Consider the following 17,698-nt stretch of genomic DNA (forward strand, 5'->3'; position numbering starts at 1 on the left):
AGGCCTTACACATTATTTTTTTCTGGGCTTATAAAAAGACTTATCTAAAAATTACTCGATTATTTTAAAGGCCAAGATGTATTCTACTCGCAGTATTTAATTAAAGCATCTGAAACATTTCTAGGCGACCAAATTTTCAAACCAAAAACACATGATTTTGCATTACTACGTATGGCATCGCCTTTAAATAAGATGATTTGAAAAAAATCGAACCATAAGTATTGCAGGTTCCAAAAACTCCCACTGTCCTAAGACACCCACAATTCCCGGGCCCCTTTCTGTGGGCGATTTTATTTCGGTTCATTCTTAGGGACCAATTTGAAACGGAATTCGAACCCGGAACAGGATGCAGACTCTGCAGCTTGTAATTTGTATGCATTGTCCGCATTTATTACATAGGATTCTTCTGGCGCTGAGCGCGAAAACATACTCTAGACTAGATTGGAGTGTGCTGTATGGAATTATGGTGATCTCATTAAAAAGTCTAGTTGAAACGAAAGAAGACTACCATGACATATCTATATGTATCTATTCATCTATCGTATTATCGTGATTACACTGAACTGAAGTATTGTATCAATGAAGTTATTTTAAAATAATTGGAATTAAATTATTATAAGCAATATATTATTACCGTCGACGAGTTGAACTCGCAGCCTTCTGATTCCCGGTCTGCTGTAGTTTAGAGCAGATGATCTGCAATCAGAAGGCTGTGGGTTCAATTCCCGTCGGCGGCGTTGATTTATATCGGTTTTTTTTTTCAATTTATATGGGTTTTTCAAGATAACGATTATTACTTACAACAATTTGTTACCTTTGTGCTCTGCATAAAAACCTTGTCTTATAAACACAGAGATTTACTATAATAACAATAAAAAAAGGTTAAACGCATTTATCTTACCCTGGAAAAATCATCTAAAGCAATCAAAACAGTTTTCTAAATCAAAGTATTTCACTGTTTTTATTAAAGAAATATTGGTGTAAAGTACGCGAGTTATCAAAAAGTACAGAGTGCCTTTAAAGTGTATAAATTGTCAATTTTTGCGTGTTAGTGACTGCTGCTTGAACTGTCATCTACACATCGCCCGCCACGGTAGTCCGCATTACTTGCCATACCAAAGGTTCAGGGGTATTTAACTGTTTAATAGCAATTTAAAAAAAAAAATCGTACATTAAACATGAATAAAAAATGGCTCAAAGTGATTCACACTAAATCACCAAAATCCATGAAATAATTAGTAGATTGAACTCGATTGTTTCATGACCCTAACAATATATTCTGAAAAGTTTTTTTTATGTTTCCAAAAACAATAGAACTAATGGCTTCTATTGGAGAACTAAGGGTCAATTTTGGCGTGATTCAATGTGAATAAAGTAAATTAAAATAATATGCAACTCCTGAAATTAGTTGACAATTTAATTTACTTTGTTTTCACATGTATTAATGGTTTTGGGGAGGGGAAAGAGATGGGGAAGAGAAAATTATTTTAAGAGAACCTGGCTATTCAGATCTGGTCACCAAACACGTTGAAGCCATTTCAAGCAACATTTCAATTCTGAATGATGGTCTTACACCAGGGAGGCAATGAGAGTATTTTCCACTCTGGAAAGTGCCGCAAGTATACTGTATATAATTTTATATGAATAAATTCTGAAATAACACAAATTCATCAAATAAAGTTTACTTGCGCATGCCGGAATTTGAACCCGGACCTTCGGATTGCTAGTCGAGAGCCATACCCCTTGACCACGGAGGCCGTCAAAATTTAACCATATCTGATCTAAATAGTCAGGGATTTCCTAACCTTCCACTTCCCCAAGGAATGCCATAAGCGCACTGACTCTGGACAATCTTGTGATTATCACATAATTTTAGTTCATGGTAAACTCATGTAATATTGTGAACACATCAATTAATGAACTAAATAATTATATTGGACTTGAAGAAAATGAGATACCACCAGCTTTCACCGAAGGAGTTTTACATATGCGGTTAATAAACTATTCCGCCTACCGAGATACTGCAGCGCCACGGAAATGTTCCTGCAGGGACGAGTACACTCTTTCAGAGCGCTTCTCCGCCATCACATGAGAAGCTTACGGCGCAGACTACGCCAATCAAGTAACAAAATCATCACCGCCATAGTTGCCTAGATGGAATCCCCCCTGCTGGCTCTCTGGAGACGGGAGATGTCCAAATATTCTTCATAAAAGGCTGCTTACACTCATTTTTGTAACATAATTATAAGCAATAATTAGTCGCCAGAAATATAATATAATTATTATTCCCGTTGGCGGCATTTATTTTTACTCGGGAGATATTTTCAATTTGTATTAATATTTCGGGCGACTAATTATTGCTTATAATTATTTGTTATCCTTTATGCTATGCATAAAACCTTGTCTTATAAACATTAGTTTATCATTAAAAAATAACTCATTTTTGTGTTTACCTTTTTTCTAGTGGATGGTACTAGTTTAAAACGTTTCAATGGCTGCAATCGATTCTAGAACGCTGGAAAACGGATGCCAAAAGGGATTCAGCGCTTCTATTGCTATAACAACCGCGGGATAGGTGAATACCTATTATAGACTATTATTATAGAGAACAAATTATTTTTATATCACATAAATAGTAATATATTTTGCGGTTTTGCAATACGATGGAAGGATATGTTTACAATGTTACTTCTAAGATAAGAACATTATGATTTAATAATGTTGTACATAACTTGAAATAAAATTGATAAATTCCTTTTCTCAGAAAATAATATTTTGTACCCGTTTCAGGCTGTTTTGATCGTACTTGTCATAGTACAAACACCACTTAAAAACATAAAATATCCACAAATAATGCTTCTCAAATATTGTGCACTGACGTCATTTATATATTATTTAGATTTCAGAAAATAATTCAGATTCTGATTGTGAAGCAGAAAAATGCCCCCGTCCTGAAATTTTAATTATTCTCTACTCAGAAAAACCATAGTACCTAAAACGTGTATATGATTTTTTACGTGTTACCTTAACATCTAAAATAGGTCAGTGAACTATTTATTGGTACGGTAAACAGGTACCATAGCCGAAGCGATTTAATCATTGCCATCCCTAGTTGTCATCGAGAAGTGGCAACATCGAATAGACGTCAAAAATGCTGGAACAGAAAGCTAAAGGAGTGAAGCAACCCCTTCCATCTTTACACTTCCCACGCCAATCTAGACAGCCCAGATTTGCGCATCAATGGAAGCGTAGTTTTGCGTTGCATACGACAAGTGTGTTTCCAAAGCATCTTTTTCCATAGAAAATGGATAGATTTACAATTAGTCCAGATATCGTAGCGTACGTCGACCCAGTGTGTTTCTACCTCAATTCTCTCGGCATTTCTTCGACACTGTATTCCTGGCTGCTCATTCTTTCTCGCGTGTTAGTCAATAATTTTAAGTAGTGATCCTGTAATTTAATTGTCTTTAATAAGCCTTTAATCAGTGATGAACTTCGTTTTATTAACCATTCCAAATAACTAGATTGCTAGACCACCACAGTTCACATTATTTGAGATCATAACGAATCGGCAATGAGCGCCGATTTTTCTTTTTTTACATTTTAACGTTCACGGTTATCACATTTAATGTTCGATGTTTTGATCTACGACTAATGAAGCCATTAAGCACACAATTTAACCAGACATTGACGATGAAAAGTAATACACAATTCAAATGAAAGATTTTTACCGACTTGAGATGGTGGTTTAATCATGTTGGTCTTAGTTTGGTAATGATAACAACATCCGTTTGTACAAAAATAGCCGGTTTAAGATCGGTTAATTAACATTATATTAAGAAAAAAAATATTTACAACTATTGACATGATTAATTTTGTTTTAAAACTAGGTTTGTTGGTCCGTGGACATTGGACACCGCCGTACAGATATAAATTGGGTTAATTTTTGATATCCCATATCGATCCTTTGATATATCGCGGCTTGACAATTCGCTCCCGGCTAAACCGACTAAAACTTGTAATTCTGACAAATACAGCGCAGTGCCTAACTGCAGCGCTAAAACTATTTTCAATTAGGCAAATGCTGCACGAAAGAATGGCTATTGCGCCTAATAACGGCGGTTTTTGGAATTGCATCAACGGAAGCGGGTTTGGGCTCCATTAACCTGCCCGTATTTTCATTACGGTGGATAGCTACTATTACAATAAACGTTGGCCGCCTTTTTCAGGAGCAAGCTGGATTAGAATATTACTAGTAGTTACTACCTTCCGCAGACCTAGGTAAAGACAATCAAGTCGATTTTTGAGTTTGAATTAGACAAAACAGAATATGACTCCTAGAAGTGGGATTAACAATTTAAAAAAGTGTATTGGAAAATATATTTTAAATCATTTACGAAGGAAAAATTAAACATTAATTATATATTTTAAAGAATGTATTTAAACAATTTAATGTTTTCTCCAGTGGCTTATTATTATATTTTTGTCTATTCTTCTTTGTTTTTTCTTATGTCTTAAGGTTTACTATACTTTAATAATTAAAAAAATATTATTTTCATCCAATTGAATAAACAATAGAGATATACACTCAGCTGTAGGTGAAATCTCTTTGTTAAACAATGGGTAATTAAAAAAAAGGAAAGTTTAAAAAGTTGATGTCATCGCACATAATATTATAATATTTGACTTAAGATCAACCAATATAATATGCAATCCAGCAGAAGAAGAAGCAAAGAAGTCTTGGCCCAGATCACAGGTACCTACAGGTTCTATCAACGTTAGACCTGTCATGTACAAAGGAAAAATGAACAAGTAAAATGGCGGATGGGGGGTGGGAGAGGCGTGATAAGCCGTACTACAGAATTATAAGGGGACTCTGGAGGATCGAAGGGATCTGACAAGGAAGGTGTGACGTAACTTAATAGTATGCGCACAGTCTCAGGGTATACTCGTGGCATATAGATCTATTGTGACCGTGAGTAGTGCCTGCTTATGACTTCTTATGAGATAAAGGTTCTACAAAGGCACTTTTTTTGTTGTAGTCGTAGTAGTTGTAGTCAGTTTATTTTTGTTTAGGAAATAATATAATATTCTGTTCTTTTAGGGTTTATTTTTACAGCTTCTCATAGTTAAGGCTCTTAACTATGTATCCGGAGGTCAAAGGTGAGTTCAAATCTTTGCGTGAGCAGTTGAATTTAATTAAATTAATTTATATTATGTAGTGGGGTTCCTTATACAGAATATTCCTTGTTGAGAGATATTATCTTTGTTTCTATCCGATTTTGGCTTCTCTTCTCCTCTTAACTTTTTTCAGTGTTCAAATTTCGCGCGATTTGTTCATCTTTGAAATCAACTACTGCCGCCAACCACTAGGCGTGTACGCATGTTATGAAGCGTGACAATAAATGAAAAAGGCATCGCCGGCCTTCACCAAACTCTGACAGTTTTTTTTCCTTGAACTCTAGAAGCTGGATTTTTAGAGAATGCAGTCTCAGAAAAAATGTTGTATGATCTTTGTATTTATCAACTATTTATCTTAAAGCAATCTTGATGTCTGCACCTTCTCGAGACAGACTCGAGGTGTTAGAGCGCCTCCACCGGTTTAGTAAAAAAATTGGAGAAATTTAAGGTACCACAAGGTCATTAAGGACCAACTTGCCGGTCCGGGTTACAAAGAGATCGAAGTGAATTTTGAGTTGAAACCATATGATTCTGCGCCCGTCTGTGCAATACTCCAGTGTTGAAAAATGCTTTGCGGCGATGATGCATGCATTTCTCAAGTACAGGGAGCAACTGCAGCAGTCTATGCCGTGACTGGAGGAAATGGGTAGAAATGGATAGGATGCTGATGCAGATCCCTCCGACTTCCACTCTTCTGTTCAATGAAGAGGTACTCTCTACCCAGTTGCAGAAATTGGAAGAAGTAAAGAATTTTTTTATCTTTCTCACAGTCTTTCGCACACATTTTAACTGGTACACCAAATGAGAGGCCGGAACAAAATAGGTAGCAAAACCAGTTCAGCGTTTTTCGGCTCGAGATTTCTTTCCATCCCGAGAAAACTTTTCGGCTGACAGATCCCAAAGAGACTCCCATTGCTTCACCTTTGGATTTAAAAGGAGAGAATGAAGACTAACAAGCGACCAGTGTGAGGGGAAACCTCTAACCGGGGTTACTGCAGGGGTGCACGACTGGACATCACTAAATTTTCGGGCGTGGTTATTCACTGAATTACAAAAGCCATTACACTTCTCTAAATGCTCCCGAATTTGTTCTAAAAATCAAAGGTAGATACAGAATCCCCATTTCTAAAAATCCCCTGTTATTACGTCAAACTGAATTTATTAAAAAAAATGCGACGAAGACTACCCCAGCAATTACAAAAAAAATAGTAATTCTCACAAACATATTTGATCTAGCAGTCAACAACTCGTATTTTTTTCCAAATGTTCCTGTAAATGAAAAATTACTTTCTCTTAAAATATCTCGTCATAAAGTTTCAGAATTTTTCTAATCACATTGTGACTGGATGACAAAAATAGACATATCCACATACCAGTCGCACAGACTCACTGTCGTTTTCTAATGATTATATACAAAGGACACTCTATACAAATATATCCCTTTCCCAGGACCTGAGCAGTGATCCACAAGCCTTTGCTTTGGTGACCAGTTGAGTTGCTGATACTCTACGATATCAAAATGTGAGGACCATTATCCGCCAGGACAGGGAAACTATTAAGATTCAAACAAAACTGTTTTTTTGCACCTACTACAAGACCTAGGTTGGAACATCAATTTAAAGAAATACATCAGCGAGCCGACACAAATAATGGAGTATATGGGTGCTTTGTAACTGTAAATGCACTCCATGATGAAACTCCCCATACAAACGGGAATTATCATAAATGAGCCCGTGATGAAAGAAATATCTTGGTGGGCACAGAATGGGTCATTTTGCTACTGCACGTCTACGATGCATCTCATTTCTACTCGACCAATGCAGCAGATCATGGATGGGGTGCTCAAGTTGACGATACGAGAATAAGATCAGAGAACAACAGGGTTTTCACAGCAACTTTGAAGAACTGTTTCCGATACCAAATGCCTTAATTGATAAGTTCTGATAGAATCTGACAACAAAATAGTTTTCAGTTATTTGAGGAATAAAAAAGGGACAAAATCCTTGAGTCTTCTTTATTTGACCTTTCAGATTTGTATCAAACAAATAAAAAAAAAACCGCAAGTTGACTATTTATCAGGATGGTAAAATGGCCTTGCGGACCACTTTTCCCGAGGATCTCAACTTCCGGAGGGGCACCTTTTGCCTCCTGCAACAGAACAGATATTTCACAAATGGGGCAAAACCACTGCAGACATATTTGCCTCTTTTACAGCTCGAGTAGTGGAGCAGGATGTATCCATAGACAGGAAAGACAAAGGAGCGGTATTTCACAATGCTTTCAGCAGACCTTGACACTTTCCTCTGGCGTAGGTGTTTCCGCATCATTATCTAATTCATCGAGTGCTAGCTTTTCTGAACAACTTCAAAGGAGTTTACCTACGAGCAGCTCAATAGACGAAAATATTTGGCTGCCAGACCTAAAACACCTACCACCACAAGCTCTCACATACCGCAGTTGAAGTCAACTGGAGAAAGTGTGGACAATTGAGGCTGGGATGATGCATTGTAAGGATGGTCCGATAGAAAACTTTGTTTCTTATAAGGCGTAGAGTTGATGACGTAAATGGTGTTTTTCCAACCATGTTAATTGAAGAATTGAATTGAAATCCAATTGAAGCTCAGTTGGCAAAGTTCCTTGCACATCAAAATTGCTCCTAGCTCTATAGCTTTGCATAAATTAGCTTTTTCAAATAATCCAAATAGACTAACTAACCATCTTGTGAGGAAGCAAATTATGAAGGGTATAATAAACAGTTCGATTAATATGGGACCCGAGACAGATATATTATTGGATCCAGACTAACAATCCGGATACTAAAACCTTGTTTGAAGCATCTAGAACGTGTGATGTCATACTCATTTTAGCATCAGGAGAAAGAGCACATGATTTGACACTTTTGAAGTTAACCTCAGAACATTTTATTGATATGGATGATCATACTATTTGATGGCCTTATATTTGGTTCAAAAACAAATTTCGCGAAATCTCAACAATCAGGATGGAAACTCAACTCCTCACTAAATGAATCCACACATCCTGTATTTTGGACTGAAAAGCTGTGTGCCCTCTTAGAAGACAAGAAACGAAAGACACTCAATATTGATAACGAACGGCACTACATAATGTTGGAGTTTTACCTACCATTTAAAACTCTTATTATGTTGCCTTCCTTATCCAGAATATTCCTCATCCCCTCTCTGGTGAGACTACAATTGAAAAATACGGCGTCGCTTCATTTCATGCATACACGCATAGCTGTTGGCAGCATTGGTTGATTTCACAGAGGAACGAATCACATAGCAAACGGCGCAAAATTTGAACACCGAAAAAAGTTAAAAGTATAGAAAAGAAGCCGAATAACATAGATACTATCTCTCACCAAGGAAAATTATTTCACAATTAATTAATTTAAAATAACATAAATAAATAGTACATTATTTGCGGCAAGTTATAGTTAGTGACAGAATATTAGTTTTTTTTTAATTTTTTTTTATAGTGAATCCCTCACAAGAGTCCCAACTGCTCCCGTCTGGAGCCAGTGAGACTATGGCATCCCCAATTGGGGAATGTTGTGAGGCTGAAGGTAAGTGGGGAAGGGAAAGAGGAAGGTGGGGAAGTACCTGGCTGTTCAGATCTAGTCACTAAACACGGCTAAAGCCATTTGGAGCAACGTTTCAATTCTGAATGGTGGTCTTACACCAGGGCGATACTGGTAGTATCTTCCACTCTGGAACGTGCCGCAAATATACTATATATTATTATAATTAATTAATTGTGAAGTAACACAAATTAATCAAATAAAATTTATTTGCGCACGCCGGGTTCGAACCCGCGACCTTCGGAATGGCAGTCCAATGCGTTACCACTGGACTATGCCGGCCGTCAAATAAATAATAAAGTAAATAGAGTGAAAGACAACCATTCAGAATTAAAATGTAGCTTGTAATGGCTTTTGACTAAACATGAAAAGAAACTCACTTTTACCATATTCCTGCATAAGACATGGGAGCTAGCAGTTGGGATTTTTTTGTTTGTTTTTGGTTTGATCCCAAAAAAAAGCATTCATCGGATTTGAAAAATGCGTAGATGCTGATCCTAGGGATTAGCCGCCATTAAATGGAGTTCGTTATAAACCTCAATTAGGATTTTTCAGAATCCCAAAAACCCCTTACATAAATCGTTAGTTAGTTTGTTTTTTTGTATTGTTTTCATCTGCACATCCAAATCAGTTTCATATAAAATAATTGCAATGATAATCTTTCCTTTGTTCTTCGAAGCCTTCTTTAAAAGTGTTTCCCCCTTACAATAAAATTCTCCAGCCAATGCAACGCAGAGTTTCCCATCTGGGATAGCGGGAGAATGTTTGTTGATTCGGTCAAATGGAACATAACGGGAAGCTAGAAACTAAAACGTAAAACTTGACATTAAAAGGAGTTTATGTCCACCAGCAGTAAACTTTATGTTTTTAAAATGGAACATTATAAAATTTTAACATTTCTACTCACTTCTTCAATCACGACCGACAAAACATTTATTTTTTTTATTTTAATACTAGTCCCAGGCTTTGTTCAAGCTTAACACAGTTTTTCGAAATCAATTTTATACAGTGACCTTTCTCTTATTTTTATAATTAAGGACGGGTTATTTCACAGAATTAGAACAATTAATCAAATCTCTAAGTTAATTTTCAAATTTTAAGAAGGTTCTTTATAAGTTATGTCATTATTTTAGTTGGGTGAAGCAACTGGCCCATGATGAAATAAAGACAACTTAAATAAAACTTTCACAGGATTTGAAAATTAACTTTGAAATTTGATGAAGTGTTCAAATTTTGTAAAACAACTGGCTGTTAGTGTGCAAAATTTCATTAACCTCGGAATAAAATTGTAGATTTGTATAAAAATCAAATCCCCGCCGCCAAGTGACCGCCTGGTTGCCGTCCCTCCACGTGCCACTTTCATTTGTATAAATAGATAGATATGTTTTGAACCACTTAATTTTTAAAAAACTTTTTTAATAACCGTTTTAAGAAGTTTCATCTTCAGAACAATATTACTTTAATTGATTGTAAAGTATTGGTTCACTTATCATCTAGGTAGGTGCCAATTATCATTAAGGTTGTGCTGTCTATCTAGTTAAAGAGGACCGTTTAAATGTTATTAGGTACACCAAAATGGCCAGTCAAATGTTTAAAACTTCCCAAACTTATCTAAATACTTGTATTCTATTGTGCGCGTTATAACTATTTTTTTTTTGAGAACGGTTAAATTGTGATTTTATTATTAAATTATCAACAGTTAATTCTTTTTAAAAAAAATAAGTATGGCGAAAAAAAAATTCAATTTATTTAAAATATTATTACCGCACAAGATTCACAACTGAGAGGGGAAGGATTTGGGGAAGAAGAAGAAAAGGCGGGGGAGTACCTAGCTATTCATATCTGGTCACCAAACACTGCCAAAGCCATTTCAAGCAACGTTTCAAATCTAAATGGTGATCTTAAACTAGGGCGATAGTGAGAGTAACTTCAACTCTGGAACGTGCTGCAAGTATAACTATATATTTTTTTAAATGTACAAATTGTGAAGTTGCACAAACTAATAAAATAAATTTTCAGGGAATTGAAGCCGTGTCCTTCAGTGTGCTACTCGACCACGGAAGCCGTTAAAAATTATGGCTGTTCTTTTAATGATTTTAATAATAATTCAGGATGCCCGATAAAGTAATATGTTATGGTGTGACGGAGAAAAGGAAAGAAGAAAGAAGTGGATCTAATCGAAGTAAATTATGTATTTGCCGAAAGCATAACGTCTTGGATAAGCTTCCGTGTTCGCCCATTACATTTTATAGATTTTGGGGTGTGGAGACCTGAGTTAGAGAGGTCAAACTGATACTAATAAGTGTTAGAAATGTGTGATGAGCGATAAGTGAAAGAGTTTTGTTTGAAAATCGTATTTCATTGCGAATGGATAAAAGAGAATTTTGCAAACAATCAAACGTTTAATTATGTTTTCTCTCTCTCTCTCTCTCTGGAGGCTTTCGTCTAACAAGCCGTAGGTTGCGACTAACAAGCGCGGCGTGCGCAAGTAAATTGTATCTCCCTGATATAGAGCACAGTTCAGAATTTAAACATTGCTTGAAATGGTGGCCATGATTGGTCATCCAAACTGAATAGCCAAGTCTCTCCATCTCTTCTCCCACTACCTTCAGCCCCAAAACATACCTCAAGTGGGGAATGCAATAGCCTCACTGGCGTACTTCTCAACCACCCTCTGCCCATCTCTTTTCCTTCCCCGTTTCCCTTAGCGTTACCTAATACCTCATACACAGATTTATTTGTAAAATTTATTTTGTCTCTCCTAGTATTATTTGTCATTTTAATGATATCATGTTTAATTTTATATTATTATTTGTTTCGTTTTTTAACTGTACCGTAACCTGTATTTCATTTTTATCTGTATGTATGTAATTTGTATATTTTTGTCTGTAACAAAACTGAGTTTTTGTAACTGGATAGTTCTCACGTAAATGAGAACATCTGTAAAAACCCAGTATAAATAAAAGGTTTCTGGAAGAAAAGACTGAGGTAGACTTCACTGTTGTGGCTGAAACTGCTATTTAGTTGTAGTATCAAGGCTGAAGATTGCCTTTGATTCCACTAGAAGAAGAAAGATATGTTGCATCTTTTTTTTGTTCTGGCTGATTCAAAATTAATAAAAAAAACGCGATGATATGTATGCTTAAAATTATAAACAATCTGTTACCAAAATACTTTTCAAACAAAATGATACACACAACGAAGACATTAACACACAAAACAAAATGACGTGCAATCAAATCGTACTAACAACAAGTCAATTTTACTCTACAAAGCAATGAAATATTATATTATTGTTGAAAACTAGCAGACTATAAAGGTAGATTCAAGATGTTTTCGTACCTACGTATTTCATAACAAATGTGTCATATACACATAGATGTTGGTACAAATAAGTAAAATATTACTTATAAATAAAATAAAACATATCTTGAACAATTCTTAAAATTTAACAAGTTTTAAAGTTTACATTAAATTTCTGTGAAAGTATATTCAAGTTCTTAAGAAAATGAATAACACTTTCAAAGAACTTGAATATCATCTTTGCGATTCTATGAATTGTCCAAAGTCTTTAAAAAAGTTATGATGTCAAATTTCCGACTAGAGAAATTCCACGGAAAGATCAGTGGTGAGTATTTAGGTGGATGGGTACCTATTGCTTTTCAGAGTGATTGAGTTCAGATTCCAGAATAAAATTACTTTTGGAATTTAATTATTAAATAGATTTTTTATGGACAGCGTATAATACTTTCAACCGCCTTGAGCCAGTGGCACTAAGACGTCCCTGTTTATGGAAAGTTATGAAGCAGACGAAAATGGGTAAAGAAGAAACGAAGAAGGGAAGGTTAAAAGTTACTGAAATCTTCCTAAATTTATGTATTTGTTTATATGTAATGTATTTTGACGGCCAAAGTATAATAGTATTTTCATGATCATCACTCATCTGCCCTGGTGATGGACACTGTAATGCTGTCCAAAACGTTAGCTAAAGAAGGAGGTAGCGTAACACTGCATAACACCAAAAATAAATCACTATGATTATTTTTAGTGTTATTTTTTCGTTTCAATTTTGCTGAAGGAGTCTCATCGAGGCATTTTTGGAAGTTTCTTCAACTCTAAATCAATTATTAAATTGGTATAATTTTTTTTCTCTTTATGTTAATAGTTTCAGTATTTAATTTTAAGTGCGTCTCAAAAAAATAGTCGGCAAGATGTCATAAAACCTAATTATAAAGAGAGTTGGAAAAAAGGTGGAGGATATCAAAAAGTTCAGAACTTATTCTTTCTGCTCCGATAACCCTTCAAGATAAACCACTCTCTTTCAAATTTTTAACTTTTTTTTCTCGTCCTGTTTATAAATAATTTTTGAGAAGGCATTTTATCAGAATGAAGCGGAAACCACTACCATTCGATATAATGAGCAACATGCGTGGACTTTTAATTGGTTTGGGGAAGTTTACGTTATTAATAATATAAATCCAAATTATTGAAACCTATACCAGTTACCCCGTATTTGTAAAAAAAACTCTTCAAATAAAATTAAATAAAAACCAATTGATGCGGATGAAACCCAGAAAATATCACACAAAGTCACAGAATCAAGCAATTTCAATACGAAAAAACCTGTAAGAGTAACGATATTGAAAAAAGGCTGAATTCCCCGCAGAGCTAGGAATAAAGGATGTACCGCCGTACAACCCCACTTTAGTGCACACGAAAATTCACAAAGTCATCTCATAATGTATTTTATGTTTCGTTACTTATTTCAAACAAGAATATGTTGTGAGGCTAAAGGAAGTGTTGGGAAAGGATCTGGACACCAAAAAAGACAATGGCATTTCAAACAACGTTCCAATTTTAAATTGTTGTATTTCTCAAAACGGCGATATTAAGTGAATTTAATTCTGACAAAATACAGGCGAAACAGACAGCGGAGTTTTGAAAGGCTTTTCAAAAAAGACGCCACTTAGAGAAGTGGGGTTAATTTTATTCTATTTTGTGTATTTTGCCGTTTTATGCATCATGTTTTGAAGATGACATCAGAAAGATGATGTCCCCCAGCAGCTTTACTTTGATGAAGGCGATTTCTGAAGTTTTCATCCGCATTTTGGCACTACTCGACGGGTATAGCGATGATTTCCTCCCGATTTCAATCTTTGTGTTCTTTCAAGGTATGAAGCTGATGTTTAAAAACATTTTTTTCATATAATCCCATAGAAAGAAGTCGTAAATGCTGAAATCAGGTGAGCCGCAAGATTGAAGTGCAACCGGAAGGTCGGCTGGGTGGTGACGAGAGAACGGCCATTTTCAAGAAACGTGCGGACAGCGAAGCCCCCGTATTGTCCGGACCAAACCATGGTAGGACCTTCCCAACATAATGAGAAGCCTCCCAGGAACGTACTCCCACCACACGGGATATACCAGTCCTTCAAAACTGCACTGCCTGTTTTGCTGCACCCTGTTATTTATTACATTTAAAAAAATTAAGATTACTAAAAAAATTATAATCTTGTAAGTTGCCCATTGGTTACAATTCCGCCCTAATCCATCTACACGGAGGCGCATAAATTATATTCCGAAATAAGAAAAACGGCATTAAAAAGTTAGATTATTACTACACAGCGAACGATTGCGAAATACAAGAAAGATGCCGCCCGCTACAAACAGAGGATCAACTTTTCGCGAGCTCTCTGTCGCTCCGCTGTTCCGTCTGCTCGGATGAAACCTCTTTGTATTGCTGTTAAAATATTTACTGTTGTTTAAATTTATCAAGACAATTTTATCAAGAGTGTTGGTTAAATTTGAAATTTTAATTCGTGTTTATTTAGCAGGTACTACAATACATTTTTTTAATATATTTATTCACAAAAAATAATATTACATAATTTAGAGAAAGTACCTTTAGATATTTTTTCGTCTAATTTTAAGCATAAGATGTAACAACCATAATAAAGCTAGGCTTGTTTGTATTTGGATGTGTCATTTTGTTCGTTATTTTTTATGTAATATGCCAATATATTCTGTTTAAATTTTCAATGTGAAGTTTAAAATCGTTTTTTATACTGTGAATACTCAGTGCGGGTTGTTTCACAGAATTTGAACAAATCATCAAAAATTTTAAAGTTGTTTTTAAGTTCTTTGAAGGTTCTATTCAAGTTCTGTTACTATATCATTATAGGCCAGTTGTTTTGCGAAAAGGAAATAATAACAGAACTTGAAAATCAACATTGAAATTTGATGAATTCTTCAAATTCTGTGAAACACCTCGTCCTTATACTAAGGTAAAGAATTTTAAAAAAATCCTCCAACATATTTATAGTTGAAATGCCTGATTGTTAACCCGCAATTACACATCTGCCCTGATGATGGTCACTGCAATGCTGTCCAAAACGTTGGCTAAAGAAAGAGGTAGCGCAACACGGCATAATACCCCAAAAACAAATCACTATAATACCTAATTGTTGTTTGTTTTTTCCATTTCAGAGTTGGGAGTATTGACGTTTGTCTGAGTAATATGTTGTTTTTAAAAGGTGCATTTTTATTTAGAATATTATATTTGTAATTTTAAAATAGGTATGATAAAAATATAATGTTTTTAGTTTTCTGATTTTAAATTCGATGAAGTTAGTTGATTTATGAATTGTTAGTAGCAATTTGTTAGTTGTTATTAAATAAGTTCCTAAAAGGTAAGTTTAAGATAATACCTAGAAATATTTCTATTGTTGGTTTATGAGATATGGATTGCAATTATTTGATAACAACAGCTTTAGCAGTATAATATAATTAGGTATAATGAGGTGTAAGGAATATTTTATGTAGGCATAACATATTTATATAACTATCTATGAATTTTAGATTTGTGATGCTCAATAGTCTCCTGTTCAGTGATTGAGAAATATTTAGCATATTATTTTGTTGGAGGTTTTTTTTCACAAAATTCATCGCTTGACATTTTCATATTTTTTTCTTAGGAAATATTTGATTTTTTTATGAAAATATAATGGTTACAACATATACAATGGTATCTTCATTAGGTTTCTACATATTATGAGATTTGAATACTTCTTGTTCATGGGTGCATTAGCTAGAGTATAAAGTACATTATTGTAGTTATATATATATATATATACAGGGTGTATCGGCACTAACCCGACAAACTTTAACCAGCTATTCCTTAGCACATTTGGAGTAAAAAATGTTATGGGCACTTTGCTGTACGGTAGCATTTTTTTTTCAATCAAAAACAAAAAAAATAAAAATTAGAACACTACATCACTGTCATTGGCATTGCTTTTCGTGTTCAACAGCTGTTATAAGCAAGTATGTCGAAAAGCGTCTTCGCTCTTTCGCACACACTAAATAATAATAGTTAAAAATGAGACGAATGGTGCCGCGCCATTTCGTTGTGATTGTAAAAGTGCGCCAATATAGGTACTCACGTGCATTATTCAACGGAATTTGAATAAAATATTGCCAGATGGTTTTCAAACTTTGACAAAGGATAAAACAGTGGTGAAATGTGGTGAAAATATGAATAGTAATTTAATAATATTATAGTTACATGCATCGTATACTGTTCCTTCAATATTATTATCTTTAGTAATTATTAGTAATAAAACGTGATACTATGAAAACATTTGGGGAAAAAATTGTCACTTATGGAAAATGGATGAAATGTAGGTTATTAAAGTTACGAAACAGCTCTTTTGATAAAATTGTGCTTAAAATATTTGTTTGTGTGTTCAATGATTGGATTTTGTCCTCCACACAGCATCCCCAAAGATGACATAGGCCCTGAGGGAAATTATTTTCTTCAGGGCCTCCTGTGTGGAGTTAATATAAAAAAGGAGATGCACTACGGCGTGTAATATTTTTAATCGAGCCGCTATCAATAACACCCCTCACATAGATAGCGATAAGGTTTAAATTCCCGTTTAACACCATCCGCATGTTTTGATTTATGAAAGAAAAAATATGGCCAAAAAGTGCCTCTTATTTTATTTTGTGGATGTCCAGGTATAAATACTTAATTTTTTTCCGATCATTTTATAAAAACTTAATTTCCAACGTTATAAAATAAAATCATAACCGAAAATGGGTTCGTAAGTAAGAGATTTTGAACTTTAAGGCAGTTTTCATAGGCCTGTACACTATTTTTTTCTGGGCTTATTTAAAGACTTATCTAAAAACTACTCGATTATTTCAAAGGCTAAGATGTATTCTACTCGCAGTATTTAATTAAAGCATCTGAAACATTTCTAGACGACCAAATTTTCAAACCAAAAACATATGATTTGGCATTACTTCGTAGTGCATCGCCTTAATGCTTCTATTTTATTCCGGCACTCGATTGAAAAAAGTTCTATTTCTCTTTATTTTAAAGTTGTGCCCATCTTAAATCAGTCGACCAAACCAAATTGTGAAACTTTATTTTTCTTTGATTTACAATCAATCAACCTTAAGCTGTTCATTAAAATGTAATTTTTAAATTTGCAGATAACCAACTGACAGCATTTTGTTAAAAATTTACTAAATTTAATGTCAACTAGTTTTGCATGGTCCATGCTACATACGAGTAATTATAATAACTAAATAATAAGTGTAAAATATCTACAGACCATGATGTTTACGGATACCAGAAGTAAAGTATAATATAATAAAGTTTTTCACTGTTAGACTCGATCTGGATAAGTGTCCGCGTATCTCCATGAAGTGCAAAACATGTGGGATGGAAGAGTGGTTCATCAGGGTAAATGGGGTGGACTACTGGAAAAGTTGAAGCAATTAAAAAAGTACATTATAACTATCTGAAATCCCCGGCGTTGCCCGTGCCTTTCGTATAGTTATTCGAAATTTCAGATAAAAAATGATCTTCCTATGGATTTAAAGGTCGAGTGTACAAAATTTCATAATTCC

The sequence above is a fragment of the Hesperophylax consimilis genome, chromosome 23 (genome assembly GCF_061612785.1).
Source record: "Hesperophylax consimilis isolate HC1 chromosome 23, BYU_Hcon_1.0, whole genome shotgun sequence".
NCBI classification, from domain to species: Eukaryota; Metazoa; Arthropoda; class Insecta; order Trichoptera; family Limnephilidae; genus Hesperophylax; species Hesperophylax consimilis.